General features: G+C 36.2%; 1 protein-coding gene across 3 annotated transcripts in view; it reads right to left on the bottom strand.

The window, feature by feature from the left end:
* LOC138130419 (adenylyl cyclase 78C-like) overlaps positions 1-20,765 on the bottom strand; it is a 57,258-nt gene that overhangs the window by 27,026 nt on the left and 9,467 nt on the right. The window lies entirely within an intron of this gene.

The raw sequence follows: 20,765 nt of genomic DNA, 5'->3' as shown, positions 1-20,765 counted from the left end.
GAAAAGCGCGGGCGAGTTGCGACGGAGCGACGCTGGAACGCGGTCTCAGGTACGAAAATAAATTTTCGTAAAATGTGAGCCAGGTTAAGATTCGGCAAATAAATAAACGGCGCGTAAATAATGGACGAAAATGTGCAAATGTCGGAAGTGAGCATGAGATTTTATGAGGCGAGGAGCTTTCAGCATCGACGCATCGACGGATCTCGCTCAACCGGAAATCTGTTGACTCAACAATTAATAATAATAACAATAGCGATCAGTTTCTTCGACAGAAATATGAGAAAATTCGATCTTTTCATAACGCGAGAATGTGACGGTGTTGTTTGTAAACATACATTGTGTACAGTGTAGGATTTACAGCGGGTGTCTGCCTAAAGCTCTTGGTCAAAATAAAAATCGCAGTTTTGAAGAGAAAATTTGTAAGCAATCGGATTTTTTTTGACTGCGATTTCAAGAAGACGATTCCGGAGCTTTGATCAGAAAGTCCAAGTTGTATCACGGAATGATGGATTTTTTGTTTTTTGAAGATTTGACATTACAAGGTTTCAAGAATTAATTCGGAATCGGGTTTCTTTAGTTTGGACCTCGTTTGAGTCGTGTTGGAAGTTTTGGCGAAGTTTTACACCGGAAGTTTTGCTTACGAAGGAATCAAGGTAGAGCGGTTAGGACAAATCCACAAATCTGCACATTGGATCAAGAACACAAAGTGATGATGTGAAGAAAGACGAAGTCACTGATTTGATTTCTTCTTTACTGGAAGACAAGAGTGAAGACGATTTATTCAGAGTTGTAGAAGATCTAAATGAAAGGCAATTGTCGATGAGATTTAGAAGAACGCTTTGTCATGGCAACCGAATTCTAGAAAATATCGGGCGTTCAAATGAAATCCTGGGCTGAGTAGGCGTTGGAAAAATTAAACCGTTTAGAACAGTGTAAAGTTTGAATTTCCCGCCGTTTGACACAAATGACATTTGTTTATGTTTAATCGCAACATAATTGAACATGTTTGTTTTCAGCAAAGGGTGCCCTTAGATATTTGCGTCAAGAATAGGAATCGTTAAGTTATTCTATTTTTAATGTAAAACATTGTACAGAAAGAAAAAAAGAAAGATTTTTTTGGCTCTAAATTTTAGGTTAGCTGTCAACATGCTCCAATTAATCTACGCTTTAAAAAAGCACAACAATTGACGGTTTCCAACGCCTTCCCAGCCCAGGATTTCATTTGGACACTCGATATCATGTTCAAGTGTGACCAAGAGGTTCCAAGAATATGCCCCACCTATTTGCGACGCCCTTCAAGTGATGTTATTCAACACGAATGAAGATTTTCTTCAACATTTTTTCCATTCTCTCCTTGCGCACTACCACAACTGGTTAAAAGAAGAATTGGAAAAATATTAAATATTGTTTAGATATTGATCAAATTGTATCGCTGGGAGATTTGCCTCCAATTGAGAGGTCATAATTTCTTGCCACTGGTGAAATTAGAAGCACCTCTTCATCAGCAAAATTGCTAAAAACACATGACTTTGCGTGAACTTAAAGAAATTCTGAATTGTCCCTTGCTATCCAAAGAAGATTGTTTCACAATTGTCCAAAATAAATTCCAAACAACTACATAATTACGAATTTTTGGCTTTAAAAGTAACTCCTCTGGATGAAGGCAATGGTTTTTTGGACGACTATCACAAATACAGATCAAGATTCGCCACCAGAACGAGAAAATCGTCAATTGCTTCATAAAATACATGCCGAAAGGAACCGCTTTCAAAGAAATAGTCCAAGACAGTGGCAGCTTTTTCAAAGATGTGTACTTGGTGTACACAGATCTAGTACCTCAGATTCCACAAAGAACTCCACATTTTCGAGGATCATTTGCAACCTTGCTATTTCCCAAGTCTTAAAGATCTGATGGTTTTCGAAGACATGTCCTTTTATCGCACATAATTTCTTTTCAAAGCTTTCAATTTGGATTAGCCAAGTTTCATGGTAGCTTTCGCCTCCAAGGAAAGAATGTCACAAAAATTGGGCTTGCCGTATCGACTGAACGAAGACATTTTGAAGAATCGATTATTTTATAAGACCAAATGAGAGAATTTTATTTATCAATGAGCACTGCCCAACATTGACAAACCAATGAACTGAACTGTATCTGTTATTAACTGTTAAGAAACTAGTCTGGTCACGATTTGTCTTCTCGGTTTCCTAATATCTTCATATTACTTTGTAGGACCTAATAGAGAGCCCTGTGATACTCCACTCTTTGCCCACAGATACTACCAACTTACCAACTTTAAATTTGTCCTTCAATTTTTTTAAGTTTCCTATTTGAACTTATTAAGTTCAGAGTGTTTTCCTTTGTGCTTATTTTAACTAATTTTTTTTTGTGTAGTTTTTTATTCTTTATTGCAAAACTTAGGACCAGTTTCTAGAAAGAGAATTAAATATTTAATTTGAATTAAATTTTAATGCGCCATTAACCCATGAATTAGAAACTTCGATTGGTTCAATTTAATCACGTGTTCCGTTAATCTCGGATTTGATTACGATCAACTTAATTTCGCTTCTGTAAACTGGCCCTAAGATTCCGATTCACTATCTGAAAGAAACTTTGTTTATAAAAATATAGAAATGCAGAGGTTTTTATCATGAGTTTCTTTTGATTATACCAATTCAGAAGTACCTACCAAAATTGATTATTTTACTTTTACAAAGTACTCGTCTGTAATGTACAAAAGAGGAACGGTAATGTATGTATTAAACTACTATATAATAGTACATTCTTCAATGAGCGCATAATGATGGCTATTATTCAAGAGGATGAAAATTCCAACATGAGCCGCAGGCGAGTGGTGGAATCATCCGAGTGAATAATAGTTATTATACGCGAGTTGAAGACTATACTTTCTTCACGACTATACCAAGAAAAAACAATCTTTGACAATTGAATTTAACTCGATTTTTAATATTTGACAATTAAAATTGTGTCTCCTTTAGCAGATTTCTACGCTATTTGCGACTTATTGTTTTTACAAACGCATCCGATTGGAGATCTGCCGTTGTAGAATGAAAATACGAGGGATCTGATAGGCCGAAAGCCGTGGATTTCAGTATATTCTAACACGGGGCGTGGAATTGATATCATTCTTTCATTGAATATCCAACACGAATGCATTCATTCTTTAATGGTCGTGGAGAAACAAAATTACATACTCGTATTCAATCAAAATAAAATTGTTTTTTAATCATTTATAATACCAAGGCGATCTTCATTTACCAGGCCATGACACTGACCAAAGACAGTGTGCTATGGAATGGCCTACCACAGTCTGGCAACATTGCTTCACTAACATTTGGTGAAAAAATTCAAAATCCACTAAACCTGTCATTGGATTTGCGTTTGTCAAATATGAGTGTAATAATTTTACGACAGTTCAAAAATGCGTCATCGCATTGTAATACATAGTTTAAAACCACCTTGGAGACAGAAGAATAACGGTGCTCATTACTGATAATATTTCAGATGTTCTGCTGTGTTCCGGGCTATTGAAATTGTTTGGTTAAAAACTAACGCGAGGTGGGCATTTCCAACTTAAATATAACAATTTTGTTCTCCCCATTGCCTAAATCCCACCCCATTTCTTGTAACTTACTTCCCAGTCTCATTTCAATATTCTTTTTTCAAGCCAAAAGATTTTCTTCAGTGATTGTGTCGTCATTTCATTACTAATTTTGATTATTTCTTCCCAAAATGTACCTAATTTCTTCGTAATAGAAGTTCATTTTGTCCCCATTGATATCTGTTCCCCTAAAATGTTTAGCACAGCATGGCTACTTTTGCGAATTCTTCACTCTTCGATTTTTAATCTCTTTCCAAACTGCCTTCGTTTCCTCATTTGATGGAAACTTAAATACAGGTAGGTACCTATGTAATTTGAGTTGCAATTTGGTACGCAACACTTAAAATGCGCTTTTAATTCAGTTTGACGAATTTGACCAAGGACTTGTCAAAATTTATTTTAAATGTCGAATTAGTTCCAACATTTTAGGAACATCGTAGGTCATGGAATGGCCTACCAGGGAATGTGGCAACGTAGCCAGTGTCCTGGTCTGTAACTATAGACCGCCTTGATAATACCTGTTCACGTTGGATTGAACATCAGTGGTACAAATGACTGACCTGTTACTATGACAACTCATATGAAAGTTAATGCCAAATGTGTGCGATTTGCACCACTGATGTTCAATCCAACGTGAACAGGTTATACATGCAAAAAAATTGATCGTGTGTGTGAGCGTGTTTATTAAATTTTATTTTTTATTTATACTACTGCCTAATTAGTATATTTATAAAATACAGGGTCATTATAAATGATCGAAAAAGAATCAGGCACAGTGTCAGTTTTATTTTGTCTGGAGAGATAAAAAGCGAGTTGATTGTACAGTGGCTTTGAAGGTTGCCCAGATATTTTAACCTGTGATAGAACCCCACAAAATGTAACGAATTAACGATTGACCCAATGATACCTTATACATTATAAATGATTGTCTCATCGTAGTTGGAGTTGAAAACCCACACAAATTTTGGATGTGCCGCCAGCCTCGCAACGTTAGACAAACTAGTAGAAACAGATTTCCACTACCGCCAGCAGCGCTACCTATCAGCGATACTAGTCTCACTCATGTTATGAAGCTTGCGGCACATTCAAGTAAGCCACCAACGCCTACTACGACGGTACAGTCATTTATAATGACCCTGTATTTATTAACCTTCCGTAGTACAGGTTATTCTAAATGATTGTAGTCGAAGCAGGCCATGCCCACGTTATGAAATTTTTGCCGCTTTCATATGAACTGTCAATTTTTGTCGCTGTCGCTGTTTTTTTTTTTAGGTGAAAAGTGCGGTGATGAGAATTTTATTTATTTATTTTTTAATTAACAATTGAATATGTTGCGTTGTTTTGCAACCAATTCTAAAAATATTGTGTTGTTTTGCACCCAATTTAACTCCTGTGTGTGAACGGTGTGTACTCACATCACTTTGATGTTTTCTATACGGAGCGGCAACCATAAATTTTACATTCAGTTTTTACGCCTACTTGGACAATCATTTAGATTAACCCTGTATTATACATATTATTAAATTCATTGTTAAATTTGAAACGTGTGAATGAATTATTATTTCTAAATAAATCTTTGATTTGTTCTTTGTACGATTAAAACCCATTTAAAAAATTTCAAGTTGGCCCTATTGTGTACCCACCTTCACCGTCACTCCCGTCCCATATCCAAATTGAAATTCCCCCCGTTCGAAAAAAACATTTCTCGCTCGTCGTCACTTTTCGAGTGCGGCGGCGGTCGCGGCCGCCCCCATCCATCATCCCCGGCAAACTTGTTAAATTCTCCGGGACAAGTAAACTAAAATAATAATAACGAGCTCCGTTTATTCGAAATCAAATTACATTCTTCCCGCAACAAACCAGGACAAATTTGTAAAATAATGCGCTCTTACAAATGGGGGCGCAGGTTGGTGCTGAGTGCCGGCTTAAACTTGTTTCGCCCCCTAATAACCTGTCGGCTTTTTTCCGACTTCCGGAAAATGCGAAATTTCCCCGCCGCTTGTTTTTCCGCGATTAACCGCGCGCGCTATTGCTCCGAATCATTCGGGCAAATTGGAGGTCGTTAATTAAATTTGGCGGCGCTTCGAGCGCGACTCTTTGATATTTGAGGCGTCCTTGTTGCGTTCTGAACAACATCGGGGGGGCGACACGACCTACCCTTTCGATGAATGTCACCCCTTTGTTTCTCCAGGTTAATCAGAAGATCAACGACTCGCCTCTGACCTCGTCGCAACTCCGGCGTCGTCAAACTGTTTACCGGAATCGGAGAGTCGTCGCACTTTTTGCCCCCGTGACTCCGTTCCGGAGCACTCGTCCGAATTTCCCCCTCATCGACAACCCTCCGGTGCACGTTCGGCTAATCTCACCCTCTCGTCATGTTCGTTACGTGTCCGAGTGCCCCGCTCGACTCGCTTTGTTTGAAGATGCTGACTCCGGAGATAATTGCTTTCCCGAGATAACTAATTTCCACGAAAAACAAGATAACGACGGAGCGCAGGACGAAACGGTCGTCGCTTTTGATTTGTCGCTCAGGTGTTTTCGGTGGTATTTGCTAATGTCCGGTGTCAGACACAAGACAAACATTCGTACGAGCCAAACCAAACAACAACAAAATTGTTTTTCTATCGATCACGAGGCCGTCAATACGGACAAGAACAGGTGGTTAAGGAACAACACGGCGGAAAAGTTCGTCGCACGCGACAATCACGTCGGGAAACGACTTTTCCTTGCACCAGTTCTAGTTTTCCGCCGGTGTATTGTTACCCCGTGAAACATCTATAATTTCGCATCCTTGTTCGGTGTTCCGCTTGCTTATGTAAATTTTAATTTAAATAACAGACGATGGCACAGAAGTCATACATATTGATATGGGAATTTTTTTCACATTAAACCTTGCATAACGAGTAGTTTCTTTGAGGTGGGGCTGACTAAAGACGTACCAAAAATTGTTACAGCTGAAGAAGAAATTAATAAGTAGAAAATCGTTAGAAAAAGCTTCACTTTAATTAATATGTTTCCGTTTGGTTCCTCTCAAGACGCTCGATAAGGAAGATAGAGTATTATTTAGTTACTTAATGCAAAAAAACGCCAAAAAGCACCGAAATGGCCGTCTCCATCACCAGATCTTATCCTACAGAAAACACTTGGAGGTAGAGTAACCAAAATTTAAATTACCTAATTAAATTAATATATTAAATTAAAATAAAATTGTGTTATATTTCAAAAGATAAAAAATTAATTTTTGATTGTAATGCCATTTTATTATCTTGCCAAAGTACAACATTTATTATTATAAGATTTTCTGAAAGTTAATCTATCCAAAGAATTTACAATTTTCCAAAATACGACATTCACATGACCATAATTGCATTCTGATTAGAAATGGCCATTGTTACCGGTGGATCTCATCTCACAGAAAAGTTTTGGTAGGAGATTGATGATAAATTGAATTGAAGGAAATTTTTTTTTAGACAATTTGACAAATTGAATATTTTTGTCTTTCTTCCAGCACTCGAGAAAATTAAATTATCGACAATTTAACATGCACTCCGGATAGGTATTACTATTACCTAACAATTTCATATTTTTTAAATATTTGGTTGTCCTAATCCTTTTAAAAAGTACACATGGTAACGTGATCTCTAAGATACTTTTGATGGAAAAATTATCTGCGTCAGAAAAACTACAAAAAAAGAAAACTACAAATTGAAATTAAGGAGAGTTTATTGAATAATTCATGATTTAATTCTTTCCCAAGATTTTGATTTTGACCTTGCCAAAATATTTTGTTGATGGTTTTAAAATTGTTTACAAATTTGAACGAGTATTGTCTCCCCAAAGAAGCTACAATCTTTCAAAATACAATATTCACCTGACCATAATTGCATTCTGATTAAAAATGGCCATCATTACCGCTGGATCTCATCTCACAGAAAAGCTTTAGTGGTAGATTAACCAAAATTTAATGAAATTAAATTAAATTAAAGGAAGGATTTGTGGCCTGTCCAAAAATTTAGACTGGTTACGCGAGAAAATCTCAAAAATAGTTTTATTAAATAAATAAAATAAATTATAATAAAATTTATTAATAAATAAATCGAATAGTGATAAATTATCAAAAATTTGTCTAAACTAAATCGAAGTAAAGTCCATTTTTTAATTATAGTCCGATGGATCAATTAAGAAGCAGAACAACTGTTATATTGCTATCTCTTTTCAACATATGTATGCTCGTAATGTAAAACAAGCTAGTGAACTCTTGTACTATTCCGGACACTGAATCTTGGCCACAACTAACATTTATCTGACAAATATGTGTGAACTGGCCTTTATTGAATATAACCCAACTTTTGATTCGATAATGCCATGTCCCTGCTTTTTTAATGTCACAAGAAAATCTTCAAAGTGATTTTTAATAACTGCCATTTATTAATTACACTAATGATTGGATTACATCATTTTTTTTAGAAATGTCTAAAAAATGTTGGCCAAGATTCCGTGTACGGAATAGCACGTTTCTATTAAGCCCGTCCCACTATGCATCTCGCTTTGGCATGTGCGATTAGAGCAAGACGCGAGTTGTACGTTTATTACATTAGTCACGTCAAATTTTTAGGTTAGGTTTTAACCACAGTTGTATTAATTTTGTTTAATTTTCCTTGAAATTTCCACCGTATGATGCCAACGAAAAGCTACGCAGCAAGCGGACAGATTCATTTGCAGATGTAATTGCAAAAATAATATTGGAATTGCGAAGAAACTTACAAGACTGGAAGTTAGCGTGTAAAGGGATATTAGGTGATAAATTGTTATCAAAAGAGTTCTGAAAAGAACTGTTTTTTCAAAAACAAAACGAAAATGGAGCAATGAATTTGCAGAAAAACCAAGAGAGCACGAAAGAACACAACTAAAAATTTCAAAAATTGAAATTTGTAATGTCATCTGTCTCAAACATTGGTAGCATCATGCACTGCTGTCAAATGTCAAAAGTAGATGCAGATAATGTCGACTTCTTGACTCGAAGTAAGCTCATCGTCCTATAATCAAAAAATGGACTATAGCGGCAAAATTTTGACCTGTTCGGAAGTTCAGATTAGCAAAAATAGTTTTTCCAAAATGTTCGAATTTTTTGAATTATGTATGTACAGTCGTTGACCAAAATAAAATAGGACAAAGTAAATTTCGATTGTGTAATTCGATATTTTTGCGAAATCCATCTCTTAGGAAACAAAAGTGTCAAAAATAAAAAAACAATTATGATAAGTGTCATCATTCGACTATATTTCAAAAACTCACAATCACTCAATTGAACATAGTGACAGTGACGAGATGACAAGTGAAAAACCACAACCTAACTTTTTGTAAATCAATCGTCAAGTCAAATCAAGTTGTAATCTGAGACACCTACGCCTCAGTTACACTACACAAATCTTTGAATTGTGAAACTGTCTAAGGTAACACTTTGTCCTATTTTATTTTGGTCAACGACTGTACATACACCTATCGATACTTTGTTTTTTTCTCTTCACATTTATCTATTTTCAATTATTTTTTTCAATCTCAATTTAAAATTGTGGTTTTCCAAAGATTTTCTTTTGTATGTCAATTTCACAATTTGTCATATTTGATCGTTTTATTCCTTTTTAAACGAACAAACTCATTTGTACCTTCTAAGCTTTAAGACATTCTTTCCGGATAAACAATCTGCATGAAAAAAGAAAACTACAGATTTAAATTAGAAGTCCATCAAACCATCCGTGCTTTTATCTCAACGGATAAAGCGCAAACAATCCATTTAACTGCCCCAGGACTAGACACATCTATTGCATTAAGAAACCTCTAAAACTGCAAAGTGTGGGCAATAGTTTTCGTTTTGAAATTTGCTTTCCGGATTCTGTCATGTTTTCAATTTTCCTCCCTTGCAAACCGAACCGCAAAACACGTGTAAAATAATTTCCACAAATTACAAAACGAGTTAGATCGTATTTTCGCGACACTCCAACTCCGGTATTTTGACAGCAATTAAGTAATTACATCGAGTCACGCTATTAACAACAAAAATAAAAATCTCTTGTCGAGTTCTGCGATGCAAAGAATTTAATAACAACACGAAACGTAAAAATAGCATTTATAATTAGTGGAAAACAAAAGCGTAGAGTGCACGTCACGCCGCCGCGGCGAATTTCCCGACCACCCCACACCGCCAACCCAGGTGGCGGCGACTGTACTCACATCATATTAATTCAGTTTCACACAATTTTTTATAGGACGTGACAAGCCAGCCGAGCCACAATAAGAACGGCTGACACAGAACTGTCGAGTTCGCACACGGATCCACAATGCAATTTCCAACCCCCGACAAAAAACCGCCACCTGATGATCGCTCTTGACGTGTTATGCGTCACGTGAAAAACCAAACTTCGCCTTAATTCGTTCGGTAATAAATTGAAAATCGAGCGGGAACGGCGGCACCGTTGCGGAAAAGTCGTCGATTATTTGGAGCGCGCGAATAAAAACAAACCGCAAGTTTTAATTGAAATTATTTCGAAATTAGGCGTAGCGATTGGTTTTTCAATTAATTCGTTGTCGCTGGATCGATTCGCGAGCGGAAAACACAATTTGTGCGCGTTTTTCTTGTTTTGCTTTTGCTGAGGGTCGCGTGACTCGCACCCTTCGTTTCGATTCTGACCGACGGGGTACTCCCGAAACTCCCCTTAGAAGTTCCGATGCGGAGTAGTTGGATGTTTTTATTTTTGAGGGTTTTGTTGCTTCCAGTGAGACTGGACACACCACGACAAATGACTCTCCGTTATGATTATCTCCTCGTTGTGACTATTTCCTTTTTCTCTCTGCTCTCAGACGACACCAGATTCGTACTTTTGCCAAAGTAAATTTTCTTTGCCCGGAATGGAGATCGAGACATTAAGTCGAGAGTAATTGTATCAACGTTTTAAACATTCAATTGCTGCTTGCTTGATCTCGGTTCGGAGTTAATATAGTTTATTTTCGCAAAAAGATAAAGTTGGTGTCATTACAATACAACTGAAAACACTATCTCTCGTGGAGGCGATGCTCTTGTGCTCATTTGTTGAAATAAAAGCACGGATTGTTTAACAGACTTCCATTCACTGGAGCTTAAATTGGAGTTTGTTTCTTTTTTGCTTTGTTTTATTAACGAGAGGTTTTTCAGCTTTCTTCGACAAGATAATGAAATTAAATGAAAATAAAGAAAAACATTTTGGAAAATTTTCGAAAATTTTATTAATACATGCTTATTTTGAAAAATGCACTTCGCCCCGAATAGAAACATCAAAGAGTCAAATTTTCATTTAAAAAGCGATTTAGGTCAGGTCATGGCAGATTTTGAAAGATATTGGTTTTCCTAGAAAAACCAAAATTTGTCAAAACATTTTCTACATTAAAAATCTGCACATCCCCAAATTAAGTAAAAAGGCGTTAGAACGAGCTCTTCAATTTATTTGTTAAGAGAATTACGGCAAATGAAGCGAAAATTGAAAACCTTTTATCTGTAATTTTTTTCAGTTTTTTTATTTCTTTTCGGAATTTTAATTTTCTAAGTTTAATACACTTCACGACACTTTAAATTCAAAAACTGCAATTGTTCGTGTAGTTACCAGTGTTATCAAGCCTTTATATCTGTCAAATTAATTTTCCTGGCATTATGTATTACACAATATTGTGTTACACTCGTTTTATAAGCCATTGCGACATACTTGTTTGCTTTATAGTTATAGCACTCCTCGCTGCACTCATGGTGCTCTAAAAAACTCGTGCGACAAAATGGTCTCTTATAAAACTCATATGATAAGTGACTATGTATTTTAGAATTTGCGTCTCTAATACAGTCTATTTTTTAATCAAAGAACCACAACGCCGCAATTTACACCCAAAATAGAGCTGACAACATTGTACACTTTTGACATAGGGTGAAAAATTTCATCATATAAAAATTGAGCTTATTAGAGATATTAGTAGCGCGGCATGTTAATAAAGTTAATAACAACTAATAACAACTAATTTGAGAGTTTAATAAATGTCTTACTTTGCGAGGCATTTTTAATAACACGTTCAAATTTTAATTGCGAGTTTGCGTACTTTCAAGGACATTAAAAATGACTGGAATAGCCAATAGATATCATTAAATTCCCTAAATTTAGTAAAATTTTATATTTGCAAACCTAAATCAACAGGTCGTGGTTCTTTAATTAAAAAACAAACTATAGGTCTATTATTGTATTCAATTTGGAGTCTTTTATGGCTATCTATTAAAGCACTCGTGGTTTAATAGGTTTCATTTACACCAAAAAACTTCCAATATTAATGTTCAAACTCTACTTTTTAACATCTGTTACAGATGTAGTTGCATCCGTTACCTTGAACTACCAATTAATAAAAAATTCCCTAGAATTTCAAACTTAATTTTTTTAAAAAATTAAAACGGGTGTAAATTCGAAAAAATAACATAAAAAACTCGTTTTTTAAGGGCATTTGTGCACTCGTCCCATACAAAACTCCCCTGCGGCTCGTTTTCTACACTTGGGACTCGTGCGCCAAATCAACCCTTATAAAACTAGTTTATTCATCGTCCTGATGATGCCAACTTGGTTGGATGAAAACGCGTCGACAAAATTCGACAAATTTTTGGTGTGTGGGAATTTTTTTAATTTTTCGTGTAAAATTGTCACCAAGTTGTGTTCAGTGGTCTCCTTTAATTCTTCTTTCTTTGAGTTTTGTTTGTGTTTCGCTTTGTTATTATTTGCTTTCGTTCTATTAAACTCGGTTCTTTTTAAAACCACCATTTATTGTTTGCTTTACGACATCCGCCCAATAATAAATTTGTATTAATAGTTGCGGGCAATACGATGACAACTTTTATTAAATTTATTGACATTATTCTTAACCTAAATTTTTTGACAGTACAATAATGTACTAAATTTGACAATAAAATACAGTCGACCAGATATTTTGAGTAGAATGATAATATTTTTGGAAACCAAGCAACGCCCTCATTCTTTTTGTTCTTCCCTAGTTTTTCCGCGCTTGACTAATGGGATTGGTGGATTTGATATGCTTCTAACTCGATTAAAAAAGCAGATAAGAAAAAAGAATCAGTCTTTCCTGTAATGTTATTGCTGTCGGCACAAGTCAGTTTCCTCTGGGGCGTGAGTTGTGCCACACCCTGTATAAATGATTGAAAATTTAGTCAAAATTGCTAGTACGCTGCTGAGTTAAAGGAGATTACCTGCTTATCTTGGTAGTTTAGCAACAATAATAATCAAAAGTAAAACGTGCCCGTCAGTCACAAACTCCTCTCGATTATTTCCATAGAAACATTTACAAAGCAGTGTGCTTGCACATACGACTTTATTGTGAAGTTGATGTAACAATGGTTGCTAATGAAGTGAACAAATTCTGACAAATTTTCCCTATTCATAGGCGTTGAAAATACAAGAATATAAGGTAATTTCCATCCTTTTGATTTCACCTCGAAAAGTCATTTACGCATAATTAATTTGTGTGAAGGATACTCCACATATTTTTTCCAAACTTAATTCAGAATCACCCTGTATTTATTAAAAAAAATTAATTCAAGTACAAAGAATTTTCTAGAGGATTTTCTACAAAACGAAGCTTAGAAGGCGATCATGTGAATGTTGTATTTCGCAAGGTTCTGATTTCCTTGCAGATAACTAAAATTTATTCAAATAAAATCTTCTAAATGCGAACACCAAACCAACAAACTGACGCAAGGAACAAAAATTCATTTTTTTTGGCTTCTGAAAAATGCCAAACTAAAAACATCGTTCTTTTCTACCTAAACTTCCTTCAAAAAAAAAGATCTTTAAATGCAACTTCTGGCGAATCCCCCACTCAGAATTTTCTGTAGGACAAGATCCGGGGATCGAGATGGCCACTTCTGCTAACAAATCTCGAATTTACCGCAAAATTGTCTTCCAAACGAAAGCTCGCGAAGCGTGCATTGAAAAGCACAAGTTTCACGTCTGTTCCACAACTTGCAAAGAGTTTGAAAAGTGAAAAAGTAAAAAACTCGATTTGTATGAAATTTTGAACCGCTTGATCGACTCCGTCGCCTATAATAAAATATTTTTATTAAATCCTCACCGATCACGCTTCGCTTCTCTCACCACCTTCGACTATTAAACGAATTTCACCCTCCATCTGTACATTTTCCGCCTCGTACACCTCACCTGCACGTCGTGCACGCAACTCGTCACATTTTCACCGTACGAGTATTTTCCGACGTCCATCCAACCCTCGTACATTTTTAATACCGACTGAAACGTGCATATTTCTCCGTCCTGTCAATTTCGAACAGTCATGAGTTGTTTTTAAAATTAGAACCTATTTCCGTCCCCTGCTCGGATTATTTCCCGCCGAACAACATCAATTCAGTTTATGCCTATATTTACATGTTGAATAATTGATTTTGTGAACTGTTCTGAATTCGCCCTCGTAATTAAATTCCGCCCAGAACTTGTTCTATATTAGCTTTGTTATGGCGATTCGACCCTTAAATGACCAAAATTGATCGTTTGACCCCTCGCACGCGCATTAATTGCCCTCCGCCGATTATTTTCGCCGTAATTGGACGAAACAATGCACCGAAAAAAATTCGCAACCCCCGACTCGTTACGTTCCTCGCCGTTATTGTTTCAACAGGCGGAGATTCATTATCGAGTGATCCCTCCAATTAAGGCGCCAATGTGATATTTTGATTCGGGGGCGCCCCCGGCGGGCCAAAGTTTTGCAGACGCCGACGAGGCCCCTTTGTGGCCGCACAAAACTCCACAGGGTCTAATTGGGCGTTGAATGCGCGCCCAAATTGCTTGCGAAGTCGAGTTGAACGTCTACAAGTCTGGCGCAGATGGGGTTCGCGACATGAGACCCACTTGCAATTGTGCTGCCGACACGTGCAAGAACACGCAAGTCGGAGGAAGATCATGAGCGGGACACGTAAGGCAAATCTGACAGAGCTTGCAAGGTCTTTTGGGTTCGTGTCAACAGCCGGGAACGAAAAGGCGAAAAATCTGAAAATGGTTTCGTAGGAAAATAATTTCAAACTGGAATTTCGATAATAAATACGATTTTAGGAAATATCCAAATATATTCTGAATGGATAAACATCTAGGAAATATTATCTGTTATAAACATGTACTGTGACATTATTTATGAATGTTATTGAATGATGTATAAATATTTATTAGCAAAACTACAAAGCACGTACTCCATCTAGAACAAATTATTTATTTATATGTATGTATATTTTTAATAATAAATTCTACAACATAATCAAATTGCTTCACTAAAAAATTATTTTCTTAATAGAGCTCGTGATAACACTTTTTTTAATGCTTTGGTTTCAGCGGATAAAGGCTACACACCTTTAAATTTAAGTGATAATATAATTTCAGATATTGTTGAGCCAAATATACCTGACACTATAGCAAATATAAAACAAAAGTCTTTACATGGGAGATATTTTAAAGAGCTAGAACAGCCAGAAATTAATATTCAAGCTTCTCATGCATGGCTTAAAAAATCAAATATTCATCCTGAGACTGAGGGTTTTATATTTGCAATACAAGATCGTGTTATAAATACAAGAAATTATAAAAAACACATATGCGGTTTACAATCGATCATCGATAAATGTAGGATTTGCGGAACTGAAGGGGAAACCATTGAACATATCATTTCTTCTTGCACCGTTTTGGCTCAAAGCGAATATAAAAAACGTCATGATATATTCGCAAAAATTATACACATGAATTTATCAGTTAAATTCAATTTATTAAAGGATACACAACCACATTACATTTATAAACCAGAAAGTTGTTTAGAAAATGACAATTACAAATTATATTTTGATCGGACAGTTTTAACTGACATTCACATTCAGCATAACAGACCAGACATTATTATTTTAAATAAACAACAAAAGCAAGCATATCTTTTAGATATAGCTGTTCCAAATTCACACAATATAACACAGACATATAATACAAAAATTAATAAATATTTAGAACTCTCCGTTGCTATGAGAAATCTTTGGTGTTTAGAAAAAATTTCGATTTTACCATTTATAATTTCAGCAACAGGAATAGTACCCCAATCTCTTTTTAAAAATTTAAAAATTTTGGACTTAGAGAACACATTGGTGGTTGAAATTCAAAAAGGTATATTATTATACTCATGTCACATCGTGAGGAAATTCCTTAACATTGACACAGAACATAAAACACAAAAAAGTCAAAATGCGGAGGCGAGACGCCGGTAATTATGTTGATAAGCACTGCACTATTACTTGATAGTATTATCCGTAATAGTGTATGTACTCCGGCAAAATTGCCGTGCCGCCGGGTGGAGGTGGGATAGGAGAATAATATTGTTATAAACATGCATTGTAATAATTATTATTTGTATTACTAGGCCAGAAACGGCACTTTTGCGAGGGCGAGTAAAGTTTGTGGGCCGAGGCGATAGCCGAGGCTCGCAAATACAAGTACCCGCAAAACCGTTTCTAGACGTGTGATACACAAAAAATGTTTTGTCGACTTCTGCGGATATTTGTTAAATAAAAGTTAAAGCACTTGTCATGATCATAATTGCCTTCTACCGCCGGATCTCTCCTGTGAAAAATCCTTAGAAGTTCCTAGGCCAAGCAAAACTTGAACTAAAATAAACACTTGTAATTTGCAAGTGAAATATACATTTACATTTTTTCCAATCATTACTAAACATGTAAAAAATCGATAAGTCACGTGAAAGTGCAGTATTTCGCGAGGGGCTTTTGAACGTCTCACATATGAACTACATTATGTATTTATTTGTAGGAAATGTTCTACCAAAAAAGTTCCAAAGAATTTTGCTCTATCTGAAGTAGTTTTCAATACGGAGGCCAATCAAGCTACAAAATGGTAATTTATGCAACAAGTGCATAAAGTGGTACTTTTTACTGCAAACGCGAAGTGCGAGCGAGTGCGGAAATCCCACGAGTAATTTATACATTTTTTATAAATATGTAATTATCTGAGTATTTTCTCCGGTGCAGTTGTGTAATGGGGTGTGTTAGAATTAAAGCAAGCAAAATTTTAACATGACCAGAATAGTATCAAAAATGTGTTGACGAGCCAACTTCTGAACAACCCCCTGTACCGTCCGCTTTGCCAAAACAACAATTTACTACCGCCATAATTGGGGAAGTTTCCGTAAACGAGGCGGGATCGTTACGAGCGTCAAAGAAACGTTTGCCGAACAAATTGGGCACTTGTGGGGTAAATTTTCAATCATGTGAAACCTGAAAGGTGCACCGCGAAGCGCACCCGCTGACCGTAAGGGTATGCGGGAAATTCGAGGGTGGCAGGATTGGAGGAGAGACGCCACTTATCAAGCGGTTAACGACTTGGCGCATTTACGAATAAAAATAGCGTAATCGTTATCTGTGCGGAAGTCGCAACACCTCCGCCCGGAGCTGATGGAGTACGTGTTCGACGGCCGAAACGGGGGACTTGCCTCAATTATCTAATGCAGCATTTGTGTGTTTATCATTCTCAATTAATTAATGTTAGTGTCACGATTGTCCATCGCTAATACCACACCGACATGTGATGTATTACGAGCAGAGGAGGGCGGATATAAAAGATACCCCATACGACACGTACCGAGACAATTTATCGATCCCTCTGTTAAGCTAATAAGGTGTGATGAGGCTCTTTTTCCCTTATCGCCGCCGCGATCGCCAATTTCGGACTAAACTCAGGGATATCTTTGACAAACAATCCGATAGTGTTTCATCGGCGACGTGTTTGCTCGTATGTTCGCCCTCGCGAGGTGACACCGCTGCAAACGATCCAATTAAATAATTCCACCGAGGGGGCTCCGCTGTTCGAAGCACCGACCAAATTCTTGCAGGAATTGAGACTCTTTCTTTCAATTCACTCATTTATTTATTTAATCAGTAAGTCCTCGAGGACTTAATTATAAATTATATCTTGTAACACAATACAACACAGTGTAATATTGTCCTGTGACATTTCCCATATCTTCCTTTTCCAAGATTTTCCATCTTGTGCCAATCGTCTTGCCTTGTTCTACTTGATTCTTCATTTTTCGACTTCTTGGTCCTCCCACCTCAGTCGTGGGCGTAAGTTATTTACCTAACGTATACATTTCTTCCCGCAATTGTTAGGTACAAATTTTTTTGTAACTAATAACTCAAAAACATTTAAAAATAAAATTAAAAAACTAATGGCCGATTGCACCGTTGTGGCGTTAAGCAGGGAATAGATAAGCACTGCTTGAATTTTGAGTCGTGCTTAAAAAGTTCACCGTTGCACCGTCAACAATTTAAGAAACCTTAGTTAAGCTGAATTTAAGAATTGCGCATAGCGGCAACAGTGTAAAAATCCACTAATATTTGGGAAATTTTGATGAAATTGAGAACGCGGGCCATTTGAATGTCGAAATGATTAGCGATTTCTTGTCAACAATTAAAATGGATGAGAAATTTTGCTAATTGATTATCTTGAGAGGGGGAAATCAATTAATGGCCAATACGACACAAGAAGATGAAAACAGCATTTCAGGAAAAATGCAGTAATGACCAAGAAAAAAGTGTTATTCTACCACGACAATGCACCTGTTCATTCAAGGGCAGTTGCCCAACAAAAAATAACGGAATTGACGTTATTACCGTGTTCACCTGATTTGGCTCCCTCGGACTTTCATCTCTTTCCAAAACTGAAAAAAAATTTAGCTGGAAAGAGATTTCGGTCGAATGAGGAGATCGATGCGGCTAACACTTATTTTGAAGATCTCGAAGAAAGACACTTCCGGGAGGGAATCGAAAAGCTGGAGAAACGTTGGACCAAGTGTGTTAAGCTTCGAGGGGATTATGTCGAAAAATAAAATATAATTTAAATAAAATTGATGTTCTTTTCACTGTTATTCCGGAAACTTGCCAATCAACCCTCGTATTGTTCAACGATTTGATTTCATGTATCACTTGTTTAAATTCGTTGAAAAATAAAGAAGCTATGGACTCGTCCTTTTTGTGTCTTCCACCATGAAATTCAAGTTAAATTATTTGTAGAATATTCAGATCCAGTTCAAATCGCCTTTAAATATGTATATTTTTCTCTTTATTTTAAACATTCATTTAATTGTTTCTATTTCTCATTGAATTAAATACCCAACATTGAACGCCGCGCCGCCGCCGATAAAAATGTGATTATGTTTTGCGCTTAGCATTGCTTAAAATATTTAAGCCCTCGATTTTGCCTGCTTAAACTAAGCACTGCTTAAACAGATATAAGCATTGCTTAGGCGACGGCGCAACGAAATTTCCAATTTTAAGCAGAACTTAAATTAAGCAGTACTTAAGCATTGCGGTGCAAACGGCCATAAATAATTTAACATTAGTAACTTTTTTATTATTGGGTTGGTAGCACTTTCCACGCCGATTACTACCGCGTGAGCAACAATAACTGTTTCAGTTGGCAATAAACATTTTTACTTGAAATTGCCAAGATTGTGAATTGTACATAATTCCGTTTGTTTTATTGACATTATTGATAGCTGACATTAATTTCAAATTTAAACGTCTTGGTTTCTGTAATTTTTTATTGATAAAATGATTTTCTCGCGAGAACATTACATAAAAGTCACCAGTTTTATTGCCAAATCAAACAGTATTTGTTGCTCACGCGGTAGATTATTAAAGTTTAAAGCGTCATTGGCGTCGGTTCATTCTTGGTTTTTCCTGTCATTTTTTGTTTCTGCTAGAATTTCGTCAAAATGAGTGACTCCGACGAAAGTATTTTGTTCGATACCTCCCTAGAAAGTCTAAATCCATAGTTACCAGGGTGAAGGTTTCTCTTTCATTCACTTCACTTTCGCTCATCGTTTTTCGATTACTTTCTTTCCCTCACTGGTTTTCATTCACTCGTAAATTTTTCCAGTTCTTACTGATAACATAATTTTGATTTTTTAGGCAACATTTGCCTCTTCCAGGACATCATCAGGAACATATAATTTTTCATCATCCATTTCCATAATTTCCAGAACGTGCACACAACCACTTTATTGACGTTTTTTTATTTATTTTGTATTTTATTTTTTTACATGCAACTGATCGGTCAAAAAATGTGATTTATTTTTATTTTGATTGCAAAGTTGCAGACTCAAGACCAGATTTCAAGTGCTGGTCGCAAATAAGTGGTGTAGCGCAATCTTTGTCCTACACATTAATTACCAATATGTGTCATCTTTCTCCTTTGCGCCGTTACCATGACAACAAGTGCGACCGTCGCAAGTCAACTTGAAATCGGGCCCTCACTTTCTAAGGAGGTATCGAACAAAACCAAATATAGTCACTCGAGAGTAAGGCCACTTTCGTTCACTTGAATTCCATCGTCGAACACGCAATTCGCGTGAACGAAAGCTTTGCTTTCCTCACTCTCACTGTAAATAATTATTGACGCCACCTGAAATTAGGGAAGCAAATTCGATGCTGCTTTATTTGCTGATTCTCTAATTTGTAAACCATTAACAATAATTAAACCACCATTTTGCTTCAAACGAATTGACATTTCCGTCTGTCGTAGGTCACTTTAAAAAGCAATTTGCCCTAGTTTTCGTTCCAAACTAAAAACATCGGGGTACGTTTTCACGATTTTTGAGGATAACTGGAAATACATATTTTGAGGTTATGAGTGCAAAAATTTACGGTCATTTCATTTATGTTCTCTTGATTTAGTTTTGTGTGTTTCTTTTTTTTATTAATTCTTCCTTTGTCTTGTCGTTCTCCTTTGTTTTTGTAGTCACCTTATTTCCTTCATATAATCTTTTGTCTCGTGTGCCTTTTCTTTATCAAGTCCTTTCATTTATTTCATCCTTGCTTCCTTTTATTATTAGTTCTTTGCGATATTTTGGGTTCGTGAATTTTTCTTGTTTTGGATATTCTAAATAGATCCTCGACGTTATCTTTCTTTCGTCTGTTGAGTCATAAAACACAAATTAATTTTTTTTTCGGTTCTTTACAATCCTGCGGCGACTCGTCGAATCTTCCCCACAAAAAAAATAACCCTCGTGTTTTGTTTAACC

The sequence above is a fragment of the Tenebrio molitor genome, chromosome 5 (genome assembly GCF_963966145.1).
Source record: "Tenebrio molitor chromosome 5, icTenMoli1.1, whole genome shotgun sequence".
NCBI classification, from domain to species: domain Eukaryota; kingdom Metazoa; phylum Arthropoda; class Insecta; order Coleoptera; family Tenebrionidae; genus Tenebrio; species Tenebrio molitor.
The sequence above is the reverse complement of the archived record's forward strand: the minus strand, read 5'-3'. Positions and strand labels throughout refer to the sequence as shown.